This window comes from Psittacula echo (assembly GCF_963264785.1).
Source record: "Psittacula echo genome assembly, chromosome: 9".
NCBI lineage: Eukaryota > Metazoa > Chordata > Aves > Psittaciformes > Psittacidae > Psittacula > Psittacula echo.
The window spans coordinates 15,806,765-15,822,656 of NC_137745.1; the positions used below are offsets into that span (position 1 = coordinate 15,806,765).

Here is a 15,892-nt window from a genome sequence, read left to right on the forward strand (position 1 = left end):
ATATTCAGGAAAAAATCCCGTATTACTACTGGTACCTTACCTTTGTCTTTTTATCATCAAATTAGTGGAATGACTGCACATATATATAAATTTCTAAGTCTTATATAACTATCAATTTGTTATGGGAGATTTTTTCCTACATCATAGTATAAGATTTTAGAAACACGAATAGTTCCTTTACCAGAGTTATCGGGATGCAATATGTAAATGAGTGAATTCTTGTCAAATGGACAATGGAAAGTTGAACTTCTGCCTCTTTACTCATGCACCTCAAACCTACAATTTTCTTCCAGAAGATTTTTAGAATTAGTGGTGGAAGGAGCCATCTGGATGGAAACTCCCAAGATATAGTGAAGGCAGTGGCAACTGGTATTTCCTGGAGGCCAAGCTGAAGCATAAAGGGAGGAGATATTGGGAACTTGATGTGAGGCCAAGCTGAAAGGGGAGCAGGATGATGATTGCTGGGAGGCCAAAGTTCATTCAAACTCAAACCACCAGGGAAAGCTGAAGGGCTTGGTTTGCAGCCAACCCACGACAAATTGAACTGAGAAGGGCAGGCTGTGAACATCACCATAAACCAGACTCCCTTTGACTCCCTGACACATATCTTTCTGCTGGAGGACTAATGAAGTAGCAGGAGGAAACACAAAAAGGATATAAATTGAGTGAAAACATAAAAAATATAGATGCTATTGACTGACAGTCCATTGGCTTTTCAGGAGGCTTCATTAAGGAGCTTGGAGGGAAACAGGTTATCTGTAAATTATCATTCAGACAGTTATGCTGTATTTCAGATTTTACAAGACAGTAGCTGATGTGCTGCCAACACCCTAACAAAGAGGTCCCACAGAAATTTCCCCTGTGATAAACTCTGTATACCAGGAGCGCAGCTCAAGGGAGGTACTTGGGAATCCATTTGTAATTAAAAATAAACAAACAAAAAACCTGAAACAAAACAAAGAACTCCCCCCAAACAAAACAATAAAACAAACAACACACATATACACCCACCCAAAAAAAAGACAAACCTCCCATAAGCCTGGAGGGAGGTAACCACTTGGCATGCAAAATTACTCTAAGTACATTTTGCTGGAAAGATACATACCCTTGTTCCTGAGAAATGCAAGGAGGACATCGATAGTATAAAAGAGTGGTTTAGATCACACGATTTGAAGGGGGTAAGGTAAGGCACAGTTAAGTCCTGTCTGGTGTCTAGAGTATCCTCCCTGTGACTTTTAGAAAATACCCGATACCTACTGACCCCTGGTTGATTCCATTACCAAAAAAGAAAGGAGGGGAGAAAAAAAAAAAAAAAAAGAAAAAAAAAGAAAAAAAAAAAAAAAGGAAAAAAAAGGGGAAAAAAAAAGGAAAACAGTGGGTTGAACAGTATATTTATTAGCTTCAGGAATGTTTCAGTGGCACACAGAGGGAAGGGTAAGCCCCATCATACAGAAAAGTCTGCTGGTGGGAGATATTTTAATATGGAGTTCCTATGAGCCAGCAGCTTGCTTTGAACATTCCCCTGCATGGCCACTATTGAGCCAAATACTTATGAATTCTGATGGTACAGGAAGCATGTGAAGACTGAAATCTGGCCACAGTAACACTAAAATAATGAAGCTGTGATGGTATTTTAATAACTCCCTAACCATTTTTCAGTTTTTAGTGTTTTCTTGTTCATTTTTTTTTGCAATTTTCAAAGTATATCCCAGGACTGAAATGGAAAAAAGAATGGTATATATTTGTAAGTACACTTATAAATCTTAAGGGAGGATCTATGACTGTCAAATTCTCAATAAAAGCTTTACTTCTTACAGCTAAGGTCCTAGTTTAGAGTAGCTTAGCCAGTATATCTTTCACGTCTCAGCCAAAAAGCTGTGGTTTCAAGTTTGCAATTAATGAACCCTAAGAGGCTCTAAGATCCAGAAATTAGGATACTTATCTGAACTCCTGGAGTCTGTGATCAGATCCTCTCAGGAGATGTGAGGCTTTCTGCTTCCACTTGTAACTGAAATACAACATGTTCAAACCTTGATAGTATTTTCTTTTCTTGACTTGGTCCTGGTTACTACCTAACCACACGGGAAAAAGAAGTCCGTATCTACATTTCTCAAGAGTCATGAGACAAGCCAGTTTCAGAAATGGGCAAAGCTTGTATTGCTCTTATTTCCAAAGAGGTTTACCCTTCCCCAACTGAAATCCTAACCATAGCTGAATGGCTTCAAGTTGTGCTACTGCCAGGCACAGACTCGCTGAGACATTAAAAATAGATGTTATGGCATCCACTGCAAAAGGAACTCATGAGGTCTCTGTCTAGTTTCTCCTGTGTCAGTTCAATGCCTTCTATCCTACCATTGATGTTGTGGCCAAGACATGTAGGTTCTACTGTTACCAATCTTAGCACAGAAGGGAGAGGCTTACAGAATTCAACTTTTCCTGCCTCCAGAACACAGTGACTACCAATATCATCATGAGTATGTACTGTATGCATTGCACGCATACAAGATCTGTGAATATATGAAATTTTATTAGTCAAAATAGACTTAACACACTGAATGAGAAAACAGTATGTATCAAATTTGGAAATAAGTCTTGGATCTCTTATGGACTAAGTTATAATGATAGTGACATTTTATAGAAACTTTTTGTGTTATACTGTGATTACCATATTATCTTGAATTACTAAAAATGTAATGTTTTTTGAAGTCAAAGAATAGATCAGAAATACCTCACCGTGCATATAAATCCAGCCTTTCAACAACATACCTATTGGACATTTTATAAGTCAAATATTCATTGTAATGTTCCAGAATAGTTTTCATAGGTTTATTTTTCAAAAAATCACTACTTTATTTAACCATGTTTTTGCTTTTTAAACACATAGTGTTAATCTATAGTTTTAGAAAGGTAAATATAAAAATTGTATGTGCCCAAAACACTCAGTGCATACATTTCTACAAGTCTGAAGCAGACTTAGGTAGTCCCATAGTATTTTGTAGTTGAAAATACAAAGAAAATAGCACTGGCATATTTGCAACCTTTCTGATTTATGTTTGTGCCTTTTACTGAACAATTTTAAAATACAGTAATAGCAAAAGATACAGAAATTATAGTTTTCCATGAACAGCATTTGCTGCCAAAGCAGATTTGTCTGCCTGTTTTTTTTATTTTTGGGATCAAAAATGTATTTTTTACTGAAGCTCCATATAGAAAAGTACACAGCTGCCTATTTACTCAACAGAAACAGAAGTTGGTATTTGAGCTGTAAACTAACATTCTTGGAATATCCTTAAATAGAGATTTAAAACATGTCAGAAATAGAAAACAATCTTAGATTAATAAAATTGAAGGATTTCCCAGTTTCTAAAACCATGGGTTAACATCGGCCATAATCTGAACATCTTAACATTTACTTACCTTTCTTTCAAGAGAACATTACCACCATTTAGAAAACCTGCCAAGAAATATTAATTATGCTTCTTAGGAATAAACTATATTGGGGAAAAGAATCTGTCTTTTGCTTTGTCTACTTACCACATTTAAGGAAAAGTAACAAACTGATATCTTCAGAATAGCTACATAAACGTACATATTCTTAAGCAGAACTGTTTGCTTAGGTCTGATCTTGTGAATATTCATTGTGAATATGTTACTGAAAATTAGCCAAGAGAGTATTTGCTTCATTAGACAAAATTGAAATTACCTCCTGAATGACACAAAATACAAAATCAATCTATTGACTAATGTATGTCCAAATACAAAATTAATAAATGTTTTGAAGAGATACTCCAAGAAAACAACAAAGAAATAAAGATTTTTCTATATTTTGAGACAGATAAAATTTAAAGGAACTGCTAGATTTTTTTAATTTCTTAATAAATATATCATCATTGCCTGAGATCCGCGTGCCAAGTTATGACTGTAAGTGAACTTCCCTGGGTGAGTTAACAGCTTATGGAAGTAGCGTAAGTGCTGACATGACTTTCACAACAGAAGTATAAACGAACTATGCTTAACATCATATAAACCTTTACCCAGATGCTTCAACAAGCAGTATATTACAATTTATATCCTAATGATTAGTAGGATTTAGCTGTCAATAAAGCAGTAAAGCATACTTTGGAATTATAAATTAATACCTTTTGAGGGAAATCAATATCGTGGATACCAGCTGTAATCCTCTTCAATGGAATAGCATTGAAATGAATCAGGAAGGTTTGCTGAAAGGTAGCTGTCTTTGATATTCCATTAAACTAAGAATTTATCATACTAAATAGCTTCCATTTCTACTAAGTTGCAAGATAGGTAAAAATTCAGTTGGGGCTTCTGCCTGAAAGGTGTTGAGCACTGCTAGCATGCATTGAAGCCTGCGAGAGTTAAGTGATGCCCAGCACATGGGAGAATACTTAGCACCTTCCAAAATGGAGCTCTGGAGAATCCAAAAGTCATCAAATCTCCACTCAAAAAGAGAGACTTCTGGCAAGAATTTTCAGAAATTATGTTGCTGTATAAAGGCAAATCTATTACTGATTTACAAGGAAAGTTAGCCTTCCAAAGGCCAGGCTTTTATAGCTGTTAAGATGTATACCAAAGGGAGGCTGATACTGATGGGATTTCCAGAAGCACTTCACACTGAAATCACTAAACATTAGGTCATTATTTTGAAGTCTCTACTGTATTCCTAGACTTCAAACTAACTTTGAAATACCACTTTCCAAAATGTAGACATTTCTAACTGACAAAGGTTCTCTTGGAAATGCTGCCATAAAACATTTTATAAAACATATATTATTTTTCTAATAGGGTCAATTCAAGCAACCCTGCATTTTAGTGCTATTTTACAAACAAGGATGCCAGAGTCTTTTTCAGAATTAATAAATTTTCTCAGCATGTCTATAAGGGAAGCAAAGATTATCTTCTCTGTTCTTTCTGAGTACAGAGTTGATAAACCCTACCCTAAGGGAAAAACCCTTCTCCCCTTCATTAAAAAAAAGGAAATCAAACAGACATATTAAATGCAGTAAGTTATAACCAACTTCATTAAAGTATATTTAGAGAGATTTACTTTAAATTCTGATCTTATTTTTTACATTAAAAATGGTACAATTGAGCATAGAACTAAAAAGAGAAGGGTCCCCCACAAATTTCCCTGCTTTTACATGCAGGCAGAAAGCATCTTTAAGGATGGAAGACTACAACTTCTGCATGTGTACAGGTATTTTTAGACTGTGCTGACTTCATAACTAAGACTTTTTCATCTAATTCAATCAGATTAGATTGTGATACTGATTATGATCATATCCACAAATCAGTACTTTAACTGAGTTTCCATGGAAACGCTATATGCCCCTGCTTTCTTTTAAGACAAGGCTATGTCTGTTTAACAAGCTTGCTGAGGACAATATGTTTTGTTTAAGTTACATTAACTGGAGCCAATACTTCCTAATTACATTACCAAAAGAAACATTTACAACAGTACTTCTGCCATGGGAAACCCTCCATTGTTCAGCCTATCTTAATCTCTGAAAACCAGGAAATATCAGCATTGCCATTGGTTAAAATGTGTTAACTGGTCTTATATGTATAAAATAATCTCTTTTATTAAATGACAACACTGGCCTTGTTCTACAGTCTTCATATATACGGACATTTCCCCACAGCACCTGGATTTCTGTGAAACTTCTATCAGAGAACATCTGCCTACGAAGACAGGGCGGTCCAGCTGACCAGCTAACTCCACTGAACTGGAGTTAGAAGATTTAGGGTCTGTTTACCTGCTGTGCAGTTGTGACCAAAGCACTCTACTGTGCTCCATTTCCACTTTTGTGAAATGAGAAGAAGGATACTTCACATTATATGAAAAGTGATTTGAATTTTCTGAATGAAAGCAACACTAGTTGTTAAGTATTCTTACAATCATGTTATAGATTGGGGTACAATCCGGAAACAGACATGCTAACTTGCATGAAGCAGTCTTGGGTGAGAAAAATACAGCAGGATTAGATCTTTAAAACTGTAGTACAGAATGTGAAATCTTTTATCCAGAAGCAAAGGTTGCTTCCAAAAACACTGGACATACTAATTTATAAAAAGGTAGAAAATAATATTTTCAAACCATATTCTTCAAACCATCAATTTTTAGTCTACAATTACAAACAGCACAAATAGCCTGTAGCTTTTTTTTTTAATCTGCTAAATGGTCTATTTTCTAAAATCATACCATGGGTGTATACTAACTCTAATAAAAAGTGATCACAGTTTCTTATTTGTGGTTCCAGAGAAAAGCTTGACATGTGAAAAAAGGGAGAACACAACAAATACTTATTTCTTCCAGAATGTTATGATTTCAAGTTCCAATTTACAGATTTTACACCTTTGCTCAGAAGACTGGTAGACATAAAGGAAGTCCACTCATAAAATATTCTCCTTCTTCTAAAGGCTAACATTGTCTACTTGAGTCTTTTCTCTTTTCCCTCACCTTCAGAGGAGAAGCAGCAAATCGATTATTTTTGTCCACTACAACTATTTTTTCATCATAATTTACCCTAATTATAAATTTTATGATCTTAATGATACTACATGAATAGCAATAAATATCAAACAGGTGCTCTTTCTCAGATGTGATATTTCCCCCACACAAACACATGTGAAGCCTCAGAAGAACTCCAGAAAGAAACCTAGGTCTGACATCATCTGTCCAAAATGGTCCAAAACATTTTGAATCTTCAAGTGGGCATTTTTGTTTACTGTTACATACTACTCTTATTCAGAAAACCAGAAAGGTCATACCATACTCACATTTGCAGTTCAAGTGGTATGTTGATGAAAGGGTACAGATTACATTTCACCTTATCTCTGCTGAGTTCAACGAAAAAGTTCCCTAAGATTTTAAGAGAAGAATCAGGCCCAAAGGCTTAATTAGGGGTATTTAAAACTTTAAGACATGCCTTAGCAGAAGTACTGTGACACTACAATGAAGAGGATTGGAAATAAGCAGTTTTTTACTTTTGTAGTATAAATTTGCACTATGATGCAACTGAAATGTCCTGCATGGCTAATTCTGCCAAGCTCAATTCAAACAAAGTATTACAGAGACTCAAACATTATGTGACTCCTTCAGATAAATTAGTATCTTCTTTCTCAGAACTGTTTTCACATTTTCGATTTAAGAAAGTATGCAGAACTGTTGCTCTAAAATAGAACACCAAAGCTAAGAAAACAACAGTATGTAAAAGTATGACCAGCTGATGGCACAGAATAGACAAAGTGTTTAGTTTCCAGGAAAAGCCTGTAGTACAGCTCCTTTCAGTAGCATGAAATACAAATGTTCACTTGAGTGCCTATGTTTGGAACATGACATCTCCAAATCAACATGAACTACAAATTACAGAGAACATGTTCTGCTCTTTCTTCTTTCTAAAAGGTTTATAGAAAGGAAGCTTGTAGCAATAACTAATGAAAACCTATTTAAGATCTTACTGACACTAAAAAAACAGATGTGGAAATTAGTAGTTCACTAAACTAGGCACATGATGCATAACTTGAACTTCTAAAAACAGTTATCTTACTTCTCTCAATGAGTACCTTAAGAAACAGAGAAGCCAGTAGTACTGTTTGAACTCATCTATTCTAACTGCTGAAACACAGAAATGGAGACAAAACAGACACTGAGCAATGTACTATCATTTTGGAAAGGGAAAGGGTTAAAAAGGCTCAGCCAAAACATGAGTAGTCAAGGTCAGCCATGCCATTATGTTCCAAAATAACACACTGCAGAAGGGAATGAAAGCAAACAAAAACGATCAAAATACACCCTTTTGACCAAGACATCTATAGCTATACGGACAGAAGAAGCTCAACTAGGTTGGGAACTTCTCAGATCACGCCATAGATTAAATAGCATTAAAATAGAAAGGCCTTTGGATGAAAAGAGATCATATTAAATGAAAATATGTATTACCTATATAGTTTAGCATCACTCAGTAGTGATGAAGCAGAAGTCAGATACAACACTGAAGAGAAAAAGATGAGATCAGCATTTAAATGCTGAACTCTAGGGCTAATAATTTACTTTTATACTGTATATTTTCTTTATACTTGTCCACGGGCATTCCAACTGTTGTTAGAAATTGGTTGTCCTTTCAACTAATGTTCTCGACCCAGAAAGTTCATCCTTCATGATCTTGGGGGACAGTAAAATAGAAATGACAGTTAAAAGCTTGTAGATAAGCTTGGTTAGTACAAATGAAAGCTAGGCATAGCTCAGTATTCTGACTGCCAGGACTCCATCATTTAAGCCAATCTTGCTAAAACATTTTATGTCTTCCTTCCTTAGCAGACAGGAAGTCAACCTTTTGGTATGATCCTCCTAACAGCTGCATCAAATCTCAGTAAATAATTTGCCTTTTAACTAATTCAAGAAAAGGCAAATATTATAGACTGCAGAGACTTGACAAATTGTAATCAATATTAAAAAAAAAAAATAACAACAACCAAATGAAACAATAGTCAATAAATGAGGAAAAAAAAAAATAAAATCCAAGCATAGAATGAGGGCCTTCTGTGGTTGTCAGCATGGAAATAGGAAACCAAAACAGACATAAGAAAAAACATACAGTCAAAACAAAGAAGATAATAATGAACAGGTAAAAAAGATTGTAAAAAAAAGTGATAGCATTATGTTACTTAAAGATTTCAAACTTTAACTTCCTTTACTTGCCATTAGGTTATTCTAGACATGTTGCTTCATTACTGCTGGTATAAACTGCACACCTACATATACATGGTTTTATTAAAGTTTCTTTTTATATTTTATATTTTACAGCTATAGTTTTATTTGGTTTGGTTGCTTTTTGGTTGGTTGTTCGGTTGAGGATATTTGATTGAGTTTGTTTTCTTTGTTTAAATGCCTATTGTTTTACTCTCATATAAATTTCCTCCCAGGGCATTTGAAATCCTTAATCATCATCCCAATATTCCTCTCCCACATTACACTATTAGAATCAAGTTCCATGACTTTTAAGAGTTATGCTTACGTCAGATGTATCAAGAGGTTTAAATTTCAATACCTATTAAAGGAATTTAATTATACAACCAGTTCCATTTGGATACACTGTTACTGTTCTTTGCTAATCTATACCAGATTTTCCAGTATTGTAATTTTCATTAATAAAATGCCCTCTGAAAGAGTTTTTACTTTTTCTTTTAAGAAAAAAGACCTCTCAGTGGCCTATTTTACAAATTCTGAACAGAAAGATTATTGTCCTTTATACTTGCTAAGTTTCCCAAGGATTTATCATGTCTGAAAACAGCACAACTACCTAACCTTGAGGGATGAGAAGTCTAGCTGTATACCTCACCTATACTGTCATTTCATTTAAAGCATGTTGTAGAGAAAACAAAAGTATTTTAAAATAACGTACTTGTTTAAAACCTGCTTACAGGTTAAAAATGGGGGTTGGGGGGGAGGGGAGGAGAGAAGAGAAGAAGGGAAAGATAACAGCATGCCATGTCATCTCTAGGATGTATCATATACAGAGGAATTTTGATGCCTGATGCTGTAGCAATTAAAGTAGTAGGGATGAAATCCAGTGATAATCAAGACATAAAAGTAGAAAACTATCTGTCACTTTATAAAATTATCTACTATTAAAATTAAGAATTTTAGGAGCAAATATAGGTATCTGGCTCATTCCTGTTAATTTGAGTAATGGAAAAAGTTTACAATACCCTTAATTCCATCTGTGAAATGGTCACACAAGCAATGAACACTGGTGTTCCAAGTTCTATTCATCTACCATATTCAGAGGTCTGCTAGTTACAACTGGTACATACCAGTATTGAAGAGGGTTACAGTCTGGTATCATGCACATTGTAATGTAGTTGGCAGATAGCATGTCATACTTTACCTGCTGCAATATTCTTTCAGGGGTTAAAGTCTTTACGCTTTTCTCTTGCAGAGAAACTCCATGGCAGGGAAATATTACATCAAAGCTTGGATCCAAAGCTACTGTACACATCGGTCCTGATCTAATAGAACTCTTAAGCATATGCTAACGTTAAAATCCACAAAAATTATGTCTTTAATGTTTATTAGCTACATAATTTAATGTCAGGCTATCTAGTACCTTGCTTAAATTAATGAAAAAAAAAAAAATTCCATGGCTATTTCCAAAGTGTTCCAAGAATTACAGAAGTTTAATTTTTTGACTTTTTACTGCAGCAAATGTCATCCCTGCTTCTGCAAGTTCTTATGTTCAAATGTCTACTAGGGCACAGAGAAAAATAAAGTCCTTTTGGGCCTGTAAATAAAGGAGTTCCCAAAGTTTAACAGGGAGTTTTACTTAACTACCATGATTTGTCTTAAAAGCAAAAAAGGAATTAATAGAGCACGAGTCCTGTTTGGTACTGCACTTTACAGTCTTTCTTCATACACTGAGAACATTTCAAAACCCTCTTACAGGAAGTTATTCAAGATAAATCCTTCTAATTCTTACAAGAACTGGCCTTGTAAATAAACCATTCAGAATGCAGAGGAAATTTATATTTTGTTCTTAAGTTTGAATCCAGGGTGAGCTATGACCATGAATAGAAACTTTTATTAAATATAAAAGTAAGAAAAGAAAAACCCTAAGTAAAAACTTAGAAAAGAGCTTTGTCTTTGATGTAAAATGAATAAGTTGTCTAGGATAATTGTGAGTGATCTTAATTCTAGCATATTTAAGAGAAGACAAAACGTGTCTAAAATGTTGAGATAAAACAAAATGTAAACCTGACCTTATTTTTAAATGTCTTTTTCTAGCTCGTTTTTATTCCTTTGATTTCTGTTAGATTTATGTCAAGCAATGTTTTTTTCTATTGACAGCGATGGCAAAATGAATTCATTGGTTAACTTCAGTCATACCAGATTTACATTTTATGTATGGATGCTCATCATGTATAACAGGTGGTTGACATTAGGAAGTGACTGAAAATTGAATCTGCATACACATATTTCTCCCCACCCTCCCTAGCTCTATCTGTGGTGGAACTAATATTCTGCTGACACGTAATCTGCCCGTTGCTGCAACTTCATCTTACTTAAGGTAGCAAAGCCTAGCATCGATGTTCCCTGTGCTTCTCCTCATTCTAAAGGCCTTGCATCCATTCTAATAAATTTTCTACCTACCAAAGCATTCTGTAAGGCTGATGCTTGAGTATTTTCCAAGTAACCCCTTCTCACCTTCAGCGGTTTCAGTTCACTTAGTTATGCCACACCAAATCCTAACTACATTATATCAGAGCTATATCACAACAAATTGCTGACTGATCTACCTAGTGGATTGTAAGTCTTGCATTGCTTTAGTGGAGCAAAAAACCTGAAAAACCTACATACAAAAGACTGACACAAACAGGTGTTTATAGATTATCAGCAAAGATCTGGAAGTGAATATTAAAAGAATTTTCCAGTCCAAACCGGAAGAGTGGTCTGGGGATGAACAGAGTTCTGCCCTAAACTGAGAAGGTGCTGAGTTAGACAGCCCCAATAACATCACCTGACAGAGCAGCACACGCCTCACCACTCTGCAGCTTGCTGCAACTAGAAAGAAGGCTATGAATCCCTCGAGCTATCCCTCCCCCCACTGTAAATTTCCACCTGGAATGTAGCATGTTCCAGTTTATCTAGTCCACTATTACATCTCATACACTGGCCTCTTCTAGAGGTGTCAGAGGAAGGTGTAAAAATCCCCATAAATAATAATTATGGAAAAAAACCTGCCCACAGGGAAAGGTTTTTCTCCATAACTTGCCATTAGTGGTTGATTAAAGCCCATAAGAGTGAAAGTTTATATCCCTTCTAAATGTTTTTTTTGCTCCATGAGGTAACTATGGCTCCAGATTATATATGAATCCTACTAATCTTTTGGCCCAAGGATAACTTCCAACAATGTGTTTCATAGATTAATTATGCATTGTATAAACAAGTACCAGATGTATCTAAATAAAGCAAAACAAGCCACTGAAAAGAAGAAAATGGGTCTCTTCCCCTCAAAGGCAGTGATCTAAAATACAAGATCACAACTGCCTGCCTGTTTCCTCTTTCTAGAGTCACAAAATATTGTTTCTCACCTTAAAGGGGTACCACCACACAATGCATAACAACTGCCAAGGACAGGCACAAACAGCTTTTTAGATATCATGGTGTCTCCTTATGCTGTGCGATAAGCCAGATTCAATGTTATTAAGTTCTAACTGGTATCACTCTTCCCTTTTCCTACCTAAGCAATGTCTGAAGAAATCCATGCAGACACCTCTTCTGGAAAACATGGCCAGCTTTTTAAGGTATAAATCTTCCTCAAGCCAAAACTGGTTTGATCCGTTGGATATACTCTTGTGAAAGGTAGGCAGAAGTAGGCCTTTCTCAGTTTTTGTCAACTTCTGAAAACCTAGTACCCCGTTGCCAGGCAACAGATGAGAAAGTCTTGAGCTTTTGGAGTACAATCCTGCCTTTGTAGAAAGAAAAGCATGAGGGATGCAAGGATTTCTTGTGTCCTGTTGTCTTTCTTTGCCCAGAATTCCAATTCATAGCCGGTAAAGGGTAAGATCTCTCTTCATGATGCATTACTGTACTTAAGTGACAGTTAAAGGGTGAAACTTTTAACAACAGAGTTACGGGCTGTTTTACTAACAAATATGAATTATTTCTTGTCCTGAAACAAAAGACAAAACAAAAAAAGACCCAAGTAGTCTGTATTGCCCAGAGTTCCATTTAAGGTCATCAGCAATATCTTAGCTCTTTTACCAATCTGGAGACACACATAAGCAAGGAGAAAGCATGTGCCACTTCCTTGTAAGTGCTGCAGTTTTCATACCTTCTCACTCAAAATCATCAGGAAAATAAATTTAATGAATAGAATGTATAGGAGTTTTCTGTTTTGGTCTTAGCAACATTTTTTAATATAGCCATGCCTGCCTCCTCTCAATATACAATGCAGTGGAATCCAAATGCTGTAGCTTTTAAATATTTTAGACATTTGAACTGTTTTCTTTCTGCTAGAGTTTAATTAACATAATGTTCTTTCTTTCTTTCATAAAAGAGATTATTCTTACACATACTACTCCTTTAAAGCAGATGGCAGTAACTACTTCAATAAAGTGTTTGCTGGCATATCCCATCAGCCAACAGGGATAGGATACTAGTTCATTGGGCTGTCTTGCTATTTACAATGGGAAACATACCTTGTTACAAGCAAGGCACAAGTTAATTTAAGCAGTCACAATAACACAGTTGCTGCACCACATCAGACAACTGAAAAGAATCCTACTGGTTGTTCAAAAGGCCAGAAGTAGAGTAGATTTCATGGTTATTCTGTTTCTGGCAAATCTCTACCTGTGTCACAACTGTAATTTTCACCACATCAGACTTCTCTGTTATAACCAAAGTATTATTACTAATAAATGGGAATAGGACATGGATTATAGGTTGGGGACACTTCTGTTTACAAAATGCATGCATTCAGAGTTCTCAATATAAGGAAAAAATAGCCACATCTACATGAAAAGCAAATCGGCAGATTTAATCATATGTTTCCAAATCTGAACTTAGCATGATGATCTAAAAAAGAGTAATAACTTCTTATACCACAATTTTCAGTACGTAAAACAACCTCTGCATTATTGTTGGAACTGAACCGCCCACAGTGCTTAACTTTCAGTGACCTTTTCCTATGAACATCTCTTTAATATAGCACATGCTAAAAATAATACAATTATAGTAGTAAAGACTTACCTAAAATAAGAGAGTCAGTTAAGAAGCATACTTTAAGCCTCCATTAGATAACTGTTGTGGGAGCTTGTAAGCTCACCTGGTCAGCAAACATTAGTTAAAAAAAAAAAAAAAAAAAAAAACCTTAAAAAAGAAACTCTTGGAATTCATGAGCCAAAATAAAATTTTAAATACCAAAGAGAATTTAAAAGTGTGAAAAAAATCTTACCATACCAGTAAATATTAACAAGTCCAGAGGAGGGCCATGAGGATGATCAGGGGACTAGAGCACCTCCCGTATGGAGATAGGCTGAGAAAGTTGGGGCTGTTCAGCCTGGAGAAGAGAAAGCTGCGTGGAGACCTCATAGCAGCCTTCCAGGATCTGAAGGGGGCCTATAAGGATGCTGGGGAAGGACTCTTCGTTAAGGACTGTAGTGATAGGAGAAGTGGTAACAGGTTAAAACTTAAACAGGGGAAGTTTGGATATAAGGAGGAAGTTCTTTACTGTGAGGGTGGTGAGGCACTGGAATGGGCTGCCCAGGGAAGTTGTGAATGCTTCATCCCTGGTGGTGTTGCTCAAGGCCAGGATGGACAGAGCCTTGGGTGACATGGTTTAGTGTGAGGTGTCCCTGCCCATGGCAGGGGGTTTGGAACTAGATGATCTTAAGGTCCTTTCCAACCCTAACTATTCTATGATTTTATGAATACCTAGTACCTCCTGCAATATAATCAGAAGTCATCAAAAGAGGTCTCATTGCTACAAGTGATACATTATTGCAAGGACAGAAGAATATCACTGAAGCAACAAGTACCTGGCCTAAATCTGTTCTATGAAAGAACACACAACCTGCAGCTAGCAAGAATAGATCTTCTAAGGAAAATGATGCTTTACAATAGCCCTTTTCAGATTTATTTCTATCTCCATTAAAATGATTCACTATTTAAAGATAGGTCTATTTACATGTTTCTATATGTGTGCACATATATGGGTTAGGAAGGAAACAACAAGTAAATGCATTGTGCAATAACGGTTAGCGTACTTTTTCGCTTTAAATGACAATCATTTAAAATAATTACAGCTGATCTTTAAGCTTATCTCCTTCTCCCTTTGTAAAGTTGGAGTTATTTAATATGACTTAATGACTTCATATGGAGTTATTTAATACGATACCAGGCAATGTACATCTACACTATCCCTCAACACTATATTGCAGACTTTTATCCTGTATCAGGATGACGAGTCATTCAAGAGTGTCAAGGACAGTATGGTCTCCCATTTCTAGCAATAATCCTAATATCTTTGAGATGAACAGTCATGTTTACAGAATATCAGTTGTTCTACATTCTCACTTACTGCTCAGCAGTATTCACTATTCCTTTAGGTATCTTGACTTGTGTCAGAAATAATTCAGCAAACCATACAATAACGAGTTACAGCTCTTTCCTGTGGATGAGGGTGGCAGAGACCTAAACACAGATTTTCAGTAACCAAAAGGTAGCTATGAAGAAGATGGGGTTACTTTCTTCATGAGGATGTATGGTGACAGGACAAGAGGTGACGGACGCAATCTGCTCCAAGGAAAACTCAGTCTGGCCACAAGACAAAATTTACTAATGTTGAGAACAGTTACACATTGCAGTAGGCTGCCCAGACAAATGATGGAATATCCCTTGCTGGAAATATCCAAGTCTCAGCTTGAACGACCCTGGATAATCTCTTGTAAGATCCTGCTTTCAACAGCACTGTTGACCTTATGATCTCAATTTTCCATGATTCCTTCCATAGCTTTGCCTACAAAACATAAATTTTGCCCTAGAAAGTGAGCTTTGCATGATCTTTTTGAAAGAACCTCAAAGCAGAATTTGCACCCAAGAAAGCTATGTTACATATAATAGTTTTGAAAGCTTTTGGTTGTGCAACTTCTCTCTTCATAGGACAGCTAACAGGTGAAGTAATCATGTGACCTTGAAAAACTATTATATACCAGATCTCTTATTCATTTTAATACCTTAGAGTTCCTTCATAGTCATGTCATTAATCTTTTTATTGTTGTAGATGGTACAGTATGAAAGTGTTATACTGCAGGAGTAACAGAAACAAGTCAAGGCGTCATATGAACTCATGAGGTATAATTTTAACATTATCTG

At 35.8% G+C, this 15,892-nt stretch overlaps 1 protein-coding gene across 1 annotated transcript in view; it reads right to left on the minus strand.

Annotated features, from left to right (window-relative positions):
- Window positions 1–15,892, minus strand: part of CACNA2D3 (calcium voltage-gated channel auxiliary subunit alpha2delta 3) — a gene marked incomplete at its 5' end in the record, with an annotated part of 460,819 nt that overhangs the window by 53,154 nt on the left and 391,773 nt on the right. The window lies entirely within an intron of this gene.